Below are 15,150 nucleotides of genomic sequence, written 5' to 3'. Positions count from 1 at the left end.
CCTTCCAGTCAGTTATTATGTGGGTAGTCAAGAAGGATGAGGCTTGCAGTTTAGACTCACGGTTTTCATGATCTTGAGAAGCCGCTGTTTACGTGTACGAGAACATCAGAGAATGTTGTTCGATGTGCAGAGTCAAGCGTGAGTGTTGGTTACTTCTCTTGTCACCATGGCAGGAGACTGGAAAAAGACTGGAAAAGGAGACTTAAGGAAGGGTTCATGCTGACTGATGGACAGTTTGAGGGTTCAGCCCCTCCTGACAGAGAAGGCAAGGTGATGAGGGTGGTTCTAGCTGGGACAGGGAGAATAAGAGTTGGCTGGTCATGCTGCATCCGTAGGTAGAGAGCAGGAGAGATGAATGCTGGCTTTCTACGTGCTTCCTCCTTATTTAGTTCAGGGGCACCAGCTCATTCTGATGCCTGTATTCCCTCCTATATTAAACATCTCTAGAAACACCCTCATAGACATGCCTGGGAGGCGGGGTTAGATTTTTAGATGATTCTAAATCTCATCCAGGTAATAAGATTAGCAGTCATAGCATATAACTGGGGGCAGTTACGAATCTCAGAAAACGAGCCATGGGTTGGCCACCCCTGGTCTAATGCCCGTTGTTTCAGCAATGGTGTTTGGAGACTTGTTGTGTGTCCCTTTGTCACAGCTGGGTACTATTCATCTCTAGAGCATCCTGAAGGGACAGAGACAGAATCCAGAATCTACAGCGGCTGGGATACTGCCCTCAGGCTGAGGTAAGGTCTGTGCTTTTGTGCTCTCAACCTGCAGCCTTCCTTGGGAGGGTCTGAGACAGGAGCTGTGTCCTGGATGCAGGGCCAGGGGTCAGGCTGGAGTCCATACTAGCGGCTACGCAGGTCTCAGTGGCATCTTTTGTTCTATAGGTCCTTGATAGCGTCACCTCATCAGCCCTGCTTAATCTGCCTTCCACACCTCCGGACTCCCCTGTAAACCTTTGTAGCTGACTTGTGTGCTCCAAGAGTTTTCTTCAGGCATTTCTCCCATGGGAGGCATGAAACCACCCCGTGAATTTAGCCTGTTGTTTTTCTTTAATATGCCCGGCAGCTTCATTAGATGGGCTTGAGGATGGCCAGATGGCCAAATGCAAGTCTGGGTCTCCTCAGCTGCTAAGGTGACACAGTGAGTCTCAGAAGGGCTTGAGAAGTCTGCATAGCCTGGCCTGAGACTACCTCTCATCATCTGTATTTTGATCGTTCCCTTAGTAAGATTTTGAAGACCACCAAGGATGGAATTGATGCTGTAGCAAGGAGTGGTGGGCTAAAATGAGCAGCGAGGAAGCTCTGACTTCAGTCCTGGTCCTGGCCCTGTCTTGAGGGCCTGGGTGGATCCTGCATTGTGCAGTCCTAGGCTCTGTCTGTGGCTTCTCTGCCCAGGGTTGTCATAGGGATTAGATGAAATACACAGATGAAATTTGCTGGGAGACCAGAAAGGCCAGGAGAAAGGGCATAATCAGTGTTGTGGCTGTCTCAGATAACAGAATCCTGACTCAGCAGGCCCCTCTAGCACATCTAACGTAGAGTAACACCCAGCAGAACCGTTCCTCATCTGAATGGGGGAGTTAACTTATGACATGGCACAGACAGACAGACTGATCTCCCATTCGGACAGTGAGTAGTTCTTACTATGCTTTACTAAAAATAAAATAAAATAAAAAATACCAGCAGTCATCATGCCAGACTTGTTTATTTCAATGGCTATCTTGCTAGATTAATGCTCCAGACAGAATTAGAGACAGGTGTGGTAATAGACGTCTGTAATCCCAGGACCTGAGGTAGAAGCAGGGATTCAACCTTATCCTAAACTACACAGTGAGTCTGAGGCCAGCCTTGGGCCACATGAGATTGACTCAGAAACTACAAAGAGGGCCAGTGGGATGGCTCAGTAGGCAAAGGGACTTGCTGCCAAGCCTGTTGGCCTAAGTTCAGTCCCTGGGACCTGCATGGTAAATGGATAGGCCTCAACTCCCGCAAAGCCTGCTCTGACTTCTGTGTGCACATACCCAGAAACAAACATGCAAAGGAACAAATGAAGTTTGATCAGAACAGAAAGGAAGGAAAACAATTTTTTTCTTTTCTTCCATTGGATATTTTCTTTATTTGCATTTCAAATGTTATTCCTTCTCCTGGTTTCCTCTTCTGGAACCCCCTATCCCATCCCTCCTCTCCCTGCTTCTGTGAGGGTGCTCCCCCCCCCACCTCCTCCTGCAAGAAAAATTTTTATTAGGGAAATACAATTTTAAAGTGAAGATTATGAATGGTCAGATATGACCTGAGTGTGAAGTTGTCCCCCTGTGTTAAGGCTAGGACGCTCTCCATAGAGGAGTTCTTCATCTGTGTCAACTTTTGCTTCCTGGACCCTTGTAGAGACAAGGTACCTACTGCCCTTCAGGGTGGGCTGCTCCACTGGGAAGTTTGCTCATTGTATCAAAGGTCTTTCCTTTCATCCCTTACCCTGACCCACACAAACCGCTCAGTTCAGTGTTTTATGGAATAGATGGGTTTTCTTTCTTCAGTCTCTCCTCGGTGGCTTGGTTTAAAGATAATCCTGTCTATGTGGCCATCTATATATCCACCCACGGATCCATCTGTCCATCTGTCTGTCTTTCTATCCATCCATCTGTCTGTCCGTCATCCACCTGCCCACTCATCTGCCTACCCATCTTCCCTTCAGCATCGACCTGGGGACTTAACCCTGTTCCGGACACTTTCTAGTGGCGACACTTGCTCGTGACAGTGTCCCTGGCTCCTGTTAGCCTTTTATGGTTGTGGAAACCAGGATACTGGAAGGTTAAACCGGTCTCCGTCGTCAGGAGCTCAGAGATGCAGTGCCAGGGAGGCGGCTGCGCATGTTCCATTTCAGGCGCATGTCACTTCAGCTGCATCTGCCGAAGATGCAGACCAAACAACAGCCCCGCTCTGCTGGTGCTATGAGGTTTGATTCTACGTAGTCAACGCCATGGGGCAGGGCCTGTACGGAGAGAGGCGGGATACTTTTTACACGAAAACACCGAAAACACCACCGTAGGCAGCAGGAAACACAGAGGCGAACCTGTGGCTGATTCATAATGGGCTGGGAGGACAGACCTTCGATAACCTTGGCTCTATTACTCAGCCGCAGATAAACCCCTAAATCACTTGCTCACTTTAGAGTTTTTAATCTTGAAAAAGAAAACTATGAAGGCTAACGTAACGAACACTCTGAACCCATGACTCAGAAACGACGGGTATGACTGTTTTATCTGTACTTGATCCTTCCCATGGTAGCACTGGACTTAAAGAGCCTGGTCATTTGGCCTGGTGAGTTTGGGCCCAGCATGAGCCTGTCAAGGGCCGTAGCTGGTTTCCATGTATTAAACGTCTCTTTGCCCTCATGTCCAGGTAAGCCACCGAAAATGCTAGTGAGTCCCCCACTGAGATGCTGAGGAAAGTGCCCTCCTCCTCTGGTGGGCTTTGACTTTTCTCAAAGGTCTTTTTCAAGCCTGTCCATCTGTCTTCACAAATACCTGCCTCGATCACTGGGTTTCGGAGCAGAATTTAGTCGTCGGTGTTTTTAAACCATCTGTAATTTAAATGGAGACTGGAGCAGGAGGTTGGAAAAGACAGAAGAACTGTGGTTGTCCTTTTAGAACCTGATGATTTGTGAAGTCCATCTGGAACAGTCATTGTCAATGTCCATATTCTGACCTCACAGTTAGGTGCAAGCTGGGCATGGGGGTACATGCTTATAATCCTGTCACTTCAGAGGTCAAGGCAGGGGTTCAGGGTCATCCGAGTTACACAGTGAGTTCAAGGCCAGCTTGGAATACATAAAACCCTGTCTCAAAACAGAAGGATAGGGCAGGTATAGTGGCCCGCACACACCTTTAATCCCAGCACTTGGGAGGCAGAGGCAGGTGGATCTCTGAGTTCGAGGCCAGCTTGGTCCACAGAGTGAGTTACAGGACAGCCAGGACTCTGTACAAAGACCCTGTCTTAAAAAAATCCGAACCAAACCAACCAACCAAAAATCCCAACTCCATAAACAGACGTATAGGCCTACCTTTGAGGAGACAGACCAAGTCCAGTGGAGACGCTTTCTGATCCCTAACACTGCATGTTCTAGGTTTTCATTTAGAATGGGCCCCGGGATGGGGGGTTTTGTAGGGGGTTCTCTCCTCTGCCCAGCACAGATAACTAGCTGTTCGGCTGCAGAGGGTGGACATTCCCGGTGACAACTGGAGGCAACCTCGCCTGTCTACCCACAGTCTGAATCTGCATTCAACTGGGCCTTCTGTAAGAACAGCAGAGTGCTGCTTTCTGGTAGAGCTGTTGGTGGGGACGCAGACTGTTCTGGAAGGCCTTCCCTACTGGCAGATCTTTTCAAGCGCAACACTAATGGGGGGCTGAGGTTTGAACTAGTCTTATAATATGCTCTGGGGACCTGAGGGGGTCCGCAAATCCTCAATACGATCTGTCGAAGATGAAATACGTTTTACTGAGTTGCCAGCAAGAGATCAGCCTTGCTGGATCCTCTTCTGTCTGTTACAAAAGTCACCAAGGCTGAAAGGACCTAGAGGTCGTCTTTTATACAGGTGGCACCAGCAAAAGCAGTTGCATATGCTCTAGAACTAAGTTCTATTTGATTACACAGAAATATATGAATGTGCTGTGTTACAGACTTAATTTCTAAAGAAAAGTTTGGCTTTACAAGAACCTGGACGGTGTGTTGGGCTGCCCACGGTATATACCGACACTGAGATTAGAATCGTTGGTACTTATGTGGAGCTGGACACAGACTGGGAGGATCACCAGCAATTGAGAGGGAACTTGGGCCACCCAGCTCTTTAAGAGGAACCTGGGGATAGACTCCTGCCTCCCCAAAGTGTTACATGTTTACATTCATTTCAAAAGAATCACTTTCAAGTTATCTACTGTTCTTCTTCCTTTCATCCTTTAGAATCCCAGCATACTTTCTGGAAAACTGCCCCTCTTCTGTAGATAACCCCAAATTCACCTCTCTGTGTTTTAATTAGCGACTGTGGAAACCAGAGCTTCAGTGGAGAGACCCAGAGCAATGCATCTTTCTCAGCCAGTACCACCTCCTCAGGAATCACTCCCACAGCCCAAAATAGCCTGTGGTGTGCTCTCTCAAAGCCTGCTTTATTGGAGAGGAGGGAAGAAGGGTGGAGGCGATGTCCCAATGCCTAGGGGACATATATATATATATTTTGAAAATGCGTATAGGATGTGTCTCCTCAGCCATCCTTCCACACCCACATTCTTCAGGTTGGGGTTCTTGGCAGAGGGTGGGAAGGTCAGGCACTGCACACACCAAGCCCTTTTCCTGCTGAGGAAATCGGTTTCTCCAAAGGTCAGGTACCCTCTTGGCATTTAAGGCCAGATGGCCTCCCAGCTCCTGTCCTCTCCACCCATTGACCCACGCTCCACCCTCCCTCCATGGATGGTGGCCGAGTCCACTTATCTGGGACTGGGCGGGTGTTTCCTGCATGTTTAACATTTTATGGAGGAAATAAAAATAAAGAACAAAGCTTTTGTCTTACTCGTGGACTCCAACTGGGGATGGCTGGAAGGATGGTAAGGGGTGCAGGGACTGGCCACTTGGCACCTTAACAAAATAACCATTCTAATAGGGCAAGCGTTCAGAGGCACTGTTCTATTTAGGGTTGGTGTGGGCGAATAGGAAGGATGGGCAGAGAGTTTGGAGAAAGCCTTGGAGTGGGCGGAATGTCATAGGACAGGGTGGAGTGGCTCTGCCCCAGGCTGGGTCTCCATCAGTGTCAGACAGGGGCCTGGGCCACCCAGTTAGGCTTCAGAGCAGGCAACCTGCCCTTAGGGACTGTCTGGCTTGTCTTTCTTGGAAGAAGCCTCTGCTCTCATTTCTGCCTACTCTCTGTTGTCTATGCGATCTGAAGTGAGTTCTCTATTCCTGTGAACCTTCCACATGTATAATAGAAGAGCTGCCCCCATCCCTTTCCTTTCTAATCCAGTTTCCCTGGGGTGGGACCTCAATTTCCCATGTGTTGGGGGAGGCGGGCACCCAGCACTTCTCAGGTCTTCCTAAGGAAGTTACTAGAGTTCTCCAAGGGTAGCATTTTTTAAAAATTACCTAAGCATCAGTGAAAAAGACCAAAAGCAAACAAACCCATATCCACAGTATTTCTGAATATTGGAGGCTGAGGACCATGCCTAGTGACTGTCTGAATTCCAGGGCCAGCTACCTGCTGTGCCCCATGTGTGTCCAGTACTCTTGGCTTCTTTGCTCCTTAAGTCCTACTGACGAAGTACTGTGTTATACAGGCTTTTGCCAAGAGCTTAGGGAGTGCCCATGGCTCACAAGAGCCAGAGGTAGCAATGAGTGATATTCTCCTCTTGCTTGGTCACACCCTTGGAGAACTTCTTCAGCGGCTGTCCCTCTCTTTCTCAAACCTCATTTACTACAATTTCCCAGGGATCCATTTTCCTGGATGCTTTCTTCCAGAGGTGAAAACTCTAAGCTTCCACCACTTGATAGCAGAGCATCGATAACTTTAGACTAAGCTGGAGCCACACCCTTTAAACCCAAAAAGGTCTGTTAAGAAGTTCCTCTAAGCAGGATTCAGTATCGTAGATCCACAGTGAGAGCACGGGTGCTGTAGGATGGGTACTGCCATTAATAAGGCTAGCATAAATTCTAAAGTCAGACTGTGTCTCTAACGACCAAACCTGGGGTGGAGTTTCTTTTTGATAGAGGATCTGTGAGGAGCATTGGTGAGTCCACGGATGTTCGACGGGACCCTGTAGGGGATGTGCATTGGCCATGGCATGGGGAAGTCACAAGATATCATGTAAAACTAAGCCTGAGGTACCAGCATGTGAAATTTGATCATGGTAGAGCACAGGGCTCTCTAACTGGAATCTCACCAAGTCCAAGGCACATTGAAAGTTTGGGGAGTTACTATTATGGAGCTTGGTATGTGGTTAGGAGTTAGTAAACAGGTATTATAATGATATGTTCTGGCCATAGGCCTCAGCCTGGTTCTACTTTCAGTGGACTGCTGCTGTCTGACACTCACCAATAATAGTTTTGCACACTTGTTACTTTGCTGTAGATTGTACAGCTGGCAGATAGGCACTATTTATTTCTTTATTTTTTGCCACTACAGCATCTCATGTATCCTAGGCTGCTTTTAGACTTGCTGTGTAGCCAAGAATGACCATGAACTCCTGATCTTTTTGTCTCTACTTTTCAAGTTATGGGATAAAGGCGTAAGCTGCTTTGTGTGGTTCACAAAGCGCTGGGGGTCAAGCCCAGGATTTCATGCATGCTTGGCAAACACTCTGACTGAACTGCAACTCCAGCCCCCAGATGAATGGTTTTGAATGGAAGTGCTATGTGGAAAGCAGAGGGAGCGAAGTGTGAGGTGCACAGCTTTAATCCCAGCACTTGGGAGGCAGAGGCAGGTGGATCTCAGTGAGTTTGAGGCCAGCCTGGTCTACAGAGTGAGTGCTAGGACATCAGGGTCACACAGTGAGACCTGTCTCAAAAAAGAAAACAAAAATAAAATAACCACAGAGGTTGGGGGAAGACTGGCTGCCCAGTCAGTGATGACCATTCTGCCTGTTCTCCCTCTCCTTTCCAAGTCAGATCTGCTTGGTTAGGGAGGCAGAGAGAAAACAGGGAGAACAGAGAAATCCATAGAGCTTGCAGGAGGACGTGTGGCAAGCTGCCCCCTGCTTTTTCAGCTAGAAAACTTAGAATCCTGGGTTGTTAGAGTCACACACGGAGAAAGGACTCTCTCTTTCCTGAGCCCTGGTTGGATGCTCAGAGCCCGGTAGCTGGTTCTCCTCTATGTGACCCGAGACATAGGAAAATCCCATCAGCCCATTCGTCTCATGCCCAGGAAGTTTCCCCTTTATTTGGCCCATCCATCTGGTTACTCTTTAAAAATGGAAATTAGATTACCTCACTCTACCTCTGGGAAGAGCCTAGTCCCTGTTTCTTCCCTTTTTTTGGTCAAGCATTAAAAAATGTTCACATTCTTTGATAATAGCGTTGGATGCTTTGAAAATAAATGAGGAAAACAGTATCTTTTTTGAATGTGCCTTTTGCCCTCCACCTCCCTGGGTCTGAGCCACTCCTGGGGCAGGCTGCATGACCCTCTCTGTGAACATGCCCCTGGAAATTTTCCTTCAGGCTGAGGAACCCTCATAGCTGCATGGGGTCAAGTCTACTGCTTTCCTCTTCTGGCTCCTTGCAGCCAGATCCAAGCCAGGCCAGCAGTAAAGAGACATCTGTCCCAGGCCACCTCAGCTCTAGGATTGTGTGCATGATGAAAAGGGCCAAGGAAGTAGCCATTGACCCGGGGCAGAACCATCATAAGGTAGGGGGGTCATTTGTTTGGCTTATACAGTGGTTTAAAATCACAAGTTCTGATACAAAAACCTAGACTTCTAGGTACCCTAAAAAGGTGAGCTATCTGTTGGGAGGTGCAGGCAGAATAACAAACTACTAGCCAGCCTAAACCATTCAGGGAGACCCTGCCTCAAATACGGACCCAAACAAAACATCTGCCCCTGCACAGGCATTCTCTGGCTGCAGCTGTCAGCTGGGTCAGAGTCGTTGAGCATCTGCCTTTAGTTCCTTTCTCCATGCTAGCCAAGGAATCTGACAGTGGGGGGGTGGGGTGGGGTGGAACAGAGGGACATGTTCCTTAAGAGAGGCAGTATGGTTGCGCGGGGTCAGGCCTCAGCTAGACATGTACCAAGCCCCAGAACCCTATTCTTTAGGATTTGGGGGTGGGGGTGGGGCAGTGAATAATAGCTGCCACTGGGGGTCTGCCCAAAATTCCATAGACTGAAAGAAAGGGCTCCACAGGATGAGGGAGAGTGGGACCCAGAGAAAGAAGCATTTCTGAGGTATAGTGCAGAAGGGCCTGAGAAGAGAGAGGCAGCTCCTTCAAGAGAGATTGGAGGGAGTTTAGTTAGAAGGCCCTCACTGGAAGGCTGCCTACAGGTACTAACAACCTGAGGCCTGGGCACTGTCCCTGCCCCCTAAGGACACCCTGCTAGGACTTAGTCTGGACACAGACTATATGGGGGGAGGGGTGCTGAGCTGCAGAAGGAAAGTCTAGAAGGCTCTGTTCTGAAAGTCTCAGGTTCCCATGCACCATCTTCCAGGAGGGTCTTTGTGTTCAAGGGCAGCTAAGGAGTAACAGGACTGAAGGACTGGGGGGATGGGGCTGGAGAAAGGAGCTCAAGTTTGGAGCAGACTGTAGCCACTGAGTAGGAAAGCCACATGCAGCAGAGTTCCCAGACCTTGGTTTTGAATTTGAGGTAAATGGAAGAAATGAGGAAGAGATTTAGAAATGGAAGAAAGCAGAAGAGATTTAGTTTGGAGTGGGGGAGGCGGGAAAGGGGCCTGCCTGAGTGCGTGGGAAGGGGCGCTAACTTTTTCACTGGTTCTCAGTCAGTGAGACCCACTCCACAGGGCTCACCTAAGACCATAGGAGGACACAGAGGTTTACATTACGATTCATAACAGTGGGAAAATTACATACAGTTATAAAGTAGCAACAAAGTAATTTTATGGTGGTGGGGGATCTGTATTAGAAGAGTCACAGCATCAGGAAGATATTATCTGAATCTAGTCTGTACACGGTTGAGCTGGGCAGGACTGTGGAGTAGCAGTGAAGAGGTAAAAGGAGCCACGAGGGTTCAGTTCAGGCAGAGTAGCACTGCAGACTGCTTGGCTGTGGTTTGGGAAGCCCTAAGTATGGGGAACCCTTCCTGTGCAAGGCCCACCAGGGTGACCTCCCTGGTCACATGCAGATTCCCATGACAGGCTAAAGAAATTCTGTCCCTTAGCTGCAGGTGAGACTGTCCCAGTACTAGGAAAATATTAACTGATGCCTGCCCCCACCTCCAGGGACTGAGAACTTTGATTTACAAAGCAAACCACGTCTGCCTTTCCTGTCAGTGGCTGCTCAAGTTGGAGCCTCACCCTCACAGAGCCTGCACTTCAAGGGGAGCTCTGTTCCTCACCTTTGGGCTGCAATCCTCCCATTCCCTGCACACACACATACACACACGCACACGCGCACACACATGCACGCGCACACCTTTTTTGATGATGTATTAAGAGACACAATGAGAAGCAGAGCTGGGGTTCCAGAGGCCAGGTAAGGACCATGACTTGAAGGCTGCATGGATCCTGAGACGTGAGGCCCCTGTCAACCCTTCGACTCTAGGAAGAGAGAGTAACTTGTAGTCTTGCAACTTGCCAGGGCTCGGGGGACAGCAAAAGCTTTAGCCTCTCCCTTTACTAACTTGCTACCTTTGGGCAAATGCCTCAGTACCACAAGTCCCTTCATAAAATGGAGTAGCAATCCTCCCTTGGCTTCTGCCTCAGACCTGGGTGAGCCCGCTGGACCTTGCCTGGGTTACCAGCCAACCCTTCCCCACTCTCTAGTCTTTCCCCTGAGTCCCCTTTCTCTAAGCTTCTAGTACTTTGAGTTTGTATTGTGTGCTCTATCCAGCCTCACACAGGCTCTGCTGGGATTTGCCTACTGTGTAATCTCCCTGTGGCTTTCACAATGAATCGGGGCCCTGGGTCACTGGCAGCTATGCCGCAAGCCAAATTGCAGGACTGTTGGCCTGTGGGTAGGAAAGGATCCACCAGCCTCTAGCGTGTGCAGGCTCAGCCTCACCTGTCTAGCCCTGCAGCCCTGGCCACTGGTTCCTTCATTGACGGATGCTGTTGCACCACGCTAGTGTAAAGGTGCAAAGATAATGACACCTGGCTTCTCTCCGACCCTCGCTATCCTGTGTGATCATATTGGCGTTCTCCACTGAGCCATATCTCACAGCTTATAGCATTCCCCACGCCCTTGGCTTCATGCTTCTGAGCTTCCTGGCTTTGCAGCTTCTGTTCCTTGCCTGGGACATGCTTGCTTATTGTTTACAGTTCTCCAAGACTCCATTCTGGCATTTCCTTTACCAGAAGACATTCCCATAGCTCCCAGCATGGCTAAGATGCCCCTATTCCCAGACTTTTGCATTACAGCATCAGGGTACAGACCAGTGAGTGGTTCTCAGTCTGTGGGCTGTGACCCCTTTTGATGTTGCATATCAGATATTTAAATTACTATTCACAACGGTAGCAACGTTACTGTTAAGAAGTAGCAGTGAAATAATTTTGTGGTTAGGGTCACCACAACAGGAACTGTGGTAAAGAGTCATAGCATTAGGAAGGTTGAGAACCAGTGTTCTAGACTGTGAGCAGATATGAGTCCTGAGAAGTTTCCTACACTGGCTCCTTACCCAGTCTACTGTTCTTAGAACTTGGGTGTAATTTTGCTATTTCTTATGCCCTGTGGCTTGTCTCCCCAGTGATATACTCTCCAAAACACCCAACAAACCAAGACGGCTTACTTTTCTGGTAGAGAGCACTGGTATTTTATAACTTGAGAGAGACACTGTTGATTGTGGAACCCACTAGCAATGTGCCATCTTCTGCATACTCTGCTGTGAGAGCAGCTGTCTGCCAAGCTCTTGGAGACATGCGGAAGACAGCATGGTTCCTGTCAAGTCAGTGAGCACTTGCAGGCTGGCTGTCCTAGGGAGTTACTGTAAGGACCGTTGCAGGCTGAGATAGATGCTACCCTCCAGCATGGATTCCGCAATGAAGCTAGGACAGACTATGGTGAGAACCTTCCAACAGTGGGGTAGTGAGGGACTGAGTTATACCTAGCTGTCTGTTGAACCTCTAGTTTGCACGCCACCCCTGAGCTCTCCGAAGAGTAGGGATTCTTCCTGCAGGAGGAAGGACTGGAATGGGTTTGGAAGGCTGCTGCTGTTGCTGCTGCTGCTGCTGCTGATTACCTGGTGCATCCTAAAGAGTTACTCTGTGTCAGAATTGGGTCAAACTAGCAAACAAAATGTAGCTTTTCCTAGCACCCTGAGACAAGTGTTGCTGCTCTTGCCACTTTTCCAGAGGGTGAGTGACTGCTCAAGCTTCCCAGTTTGCAAGCCATAGCGCCGGTTCCTTGGTCTGGAGTTCCAGGTGAGGCGCTCAGCTGGAAGCAACAACTCTGTATGTGGGTGGGCTGGGGCAGGAACGCCGAGAATAGACAAAGTTCCACAGGAGAGTGATACCACACCAAAGGAGGGGTTTCTCCCACTTCCTCTCTGGATCACAAGGTGGGACCACATCTGTGCAGCAGGCTTTGTCCTACAGTGGGGACTGGGTGCCTATTCAAAGGATCTTACGTCTGCCCTACTCTTGCCTGCTTTGCTGTTCTGTGTCTGTGAGGCCAATGATATGGCCTCTTGACTCTGACACCCCCTCCCTAGCTCACTGAGCCACTGGGGGACGCCCAAAGTGGTGAGCTAGTGGGGGCTCTGGAACCACATTGCTCCTTTTCAGCTGGGAGACCTTGGTGACGTTATATTAACTTCTCTCGTGTCTCAGTTGTTTTTGTTCTAATTTTAAATTACATTTATTTATTTATTTATTTATTTATTTATTTATTTATTTAGCTCATGTGTATGTGCACACACAAGGCACCCGGTGTGCATAGCTTGTGAAAGTCAGATCTCTCTTTTTACCATGTAGGTCTCAGGGATCGAACTCAGGTTGTCTGGCTTGGTAGCAGATGCTTTTGCTCACCGAGCCGTCTCATTGGCCCTGTGTTTCTGGAACTGTAAAATTAGATTAATCGAACCAGTACTTGAGCATTAAGTGACTTAATTGGACAGCAGAATCTCCCAACGGTTTCCGACACATTGTTTATGTAAAACGTTGACTGTTGACATGACCATAATGTTGCGACTGCAGCCAGAGGCTCCAGCACACCGCTCAGAGTCAGTGCTAGATGGTAGATGGGTGCCCAGGCCCTGTCCAGAAGACACCTTAGACCTGTGAGGAGAACCCAAATGTTAATGGCTATGATAGAATAAACCTAAGGTACAGGGTGAACCAGGTCGCTAGGGCCCTCTCCTTGTTTGTTTCCAGTGTTGTCCTTCTGGTTCTCTTGGTGGTGGGGGATACTGGGAGAAAGAGGAGCTGTTGAGTTAACATGAGCTAATGATAGAGCCATCCAAAGATGACCAAGCAAGATGCCTGTGAAGGCCCCAAGCCCTTCCCAAGAAAAAGGATGACAGCTACATGAGTTGCTTGGGAGAGAACAAGAGGGGCAGTGGGTTAGATCCGGAGTGCCAAATACGTTTTCTATCCATGCCAATCACCTTGTTTCTGCCTGTCAGGAGCACTAGGTAGAAAGGGACAGAAGAGGAAGGAAGGAAGGAAGGGGCCCATCCTGGGTCAGGGGCATCTGCCATGGCTTTGGGAAAGAGTAGCTCTCAGCCACCCACTCATCATATGGACTTGGGCTTAAGGTCCTCAGTAACGAGACTTACACACATACGAGGCTGTGGGGATGGAGGGAGCTGGGTGCAGTGGTGGCTGCTGGGAGGTGATGAGTGGTCCAGGGGCAGCGCTGGCTGAGTTGGCAAGAGGAGAGGGGGAACGTCTTAGGGAGAGATGCCAAGTGCCCCAAACCCCTGACGGGTCTTGCATTACTAACACACAGGCTGTGGGTCAGCAGGGGAAGCATCCCATTTCTGGGAATTGTACAGAAGGGAAGGGCAGCTCCTGGAATGCAGAGCTGTTTCCTCCACGCGGGTTGGGTTGCTCCCCCTAGCGTGTCCTCATCCCCCAGTGCTGGGCACACCCAGACATCACAGAGATGAGACTAGCTTCTCAGGACTGATTCAGTTCCCTGTGAACTCGTTGTCCTCCTCTCCCAGCCTGCGTTACTTAGAAAACCCAGCCCAACTGCTGGGCTGAGGGGGAATCTTTAAAACCACTAGTGCCAAAATAGAGAGGTTAAAAGAATGTTGAGTATCAGTTGGTGGCATCTCTGGGGTACTTGTACCCTTGCTGCGGCCTCTTAACAATCTGTGGCCTTGTTGTCAATGTCAGGGAAGCTACCACAGGGTGGACAATGGCCCTGGTTTGAATCACAGTGGCAGGTGAATCTGTGTGAGGCTACAAATGAATTCGAGGTCCGCAGACGAATGGCACTTCGAAGCACAACTTTTAGCATCTGATCAGTCCACAGCAAAGGCCAGCTAAGGAATGACAGTTGCTACCACTCTGGGCACTGTTGGTTTTAGTGTTAGGTGGTAGGTGGGTCCCTGGGTGTCCAGGGACCTCCTCAGACCCATTTGATGGTGTCTGCCGCCAGCACTGTTTCTTTTGCATGCACAGCTCTCTTGGGACAGTGGACAGTGGTTTGGGGCTAGTCTTCTGGGAAACAAGCTCTGTGGAATCTATAGAACCTGGGAAGAAGGGAGCAGACTGTTGTCCTGGGCATCCTCTCTCCTTCCTGTGCACAGGTGCCCTTAGACCCATGCAGGACAAGGAATTCAACCAAGTCACCGGAACCTAGTAGGTTGGAAGAGCAAGCAGGGCAGGTTAGTTTCCCTGTCATTGCACATATGCCTTTGCTCTGGCACCTTCCGTGCTATTTCCACTGGGGAAATGGAGGCTCTAAGAGATGAAGAAGTTTCATCATGGGGCATCATCTGCCCGGCCACAGAATCAAGTCTGCTACTGACTCCCTAGGCTGCCATACTGACAGCCACTGAGCTCTTGTTTCCAGATTGTCTCAGACATACCCTCTACACTTCCTTTGTCTGTCTGTCTGCCTGCCTGCCTATCTATCTATCTATCCATCTATCTATCTATTATCTATCTATCAATATCATCTATCTACTCACTTTATATGTGTGTGACGATTTTGCTTGCATTGGTGGCTCTGCACCATATGTGTACCATGTGTGCCCGAGGAAGACAGAAGAGGGCATTGGGTCTCCTGAACTAGAGTTGCAGATGTTTATGAGCCACCATGTAGATTTTGGGAATTGATCCTGGGTCCTCTGAAAGAGCAGCCAGTGATCTTAATAGCAGAACCATCTCTACGGCCCCCTGTACCCACCATGCTTTGAAACTTGCTGAGTGACAAGGTTATGTTGGCGTCACCTGCTTCTTAGGGTGTGTGTGTGTGTGTGTGTGTGTGTGTGTGTGTGTGTGTGAGAGAGAGAGAGAGAGAGAGAGAGAGAGAGAGAGAGAGCTGGCACAAGA

General features: G+C 49.1%; 1 protein-coding gene across 5 annotated transcripts in view; it reads left to right on the top strand.

Moving 5' to 3' along the window:
• Mras (muscle RAS oncogene homolog) overlaps positions 1 to 15,150 on the top strand; it is a 62,731-nt gene that overhangs the window by 12,840 nt on the left and 34,741 nt on the right. Inside the window, exon 2 of one of the 5 annotated variants that reach the window (XM_039080884.1) lies at positions 677 to 743. The exons of 3 other annotated variants lie outside the window; for them this stretch is intronic. The gene's annotated coding sequence lies outside the window, so the exon portion shown is untranslated. Of the gene's footprint in view, positions 1 to 676; positions 749 to 15,150 lie in introns of all 5 variants that reach the window. One more of the 5 variants, XM_063264949.1, reaches the window with a different exon arrangement.

The sequence above is a fragment of the Rattus norvegicus genome, chromosome 8, assembly GCF_036323735.1.
Source record: "Rattus norvegicus strain BN/NHsdMcwi chromosome 8, GRCr8, whole genome shotgun sequence".
NCBI classification, from domain to species: Eukaryota; Metazoa; Chordata; class Mammalia; order Rodentia; family Muridae; genus Rattus; species Rattus norvegicus.
The sequence above is the reverse complement of the archived record's forward strand: the minus strand, read 5'-3'. Positions and strand labels throughout refer to the sequence as shown.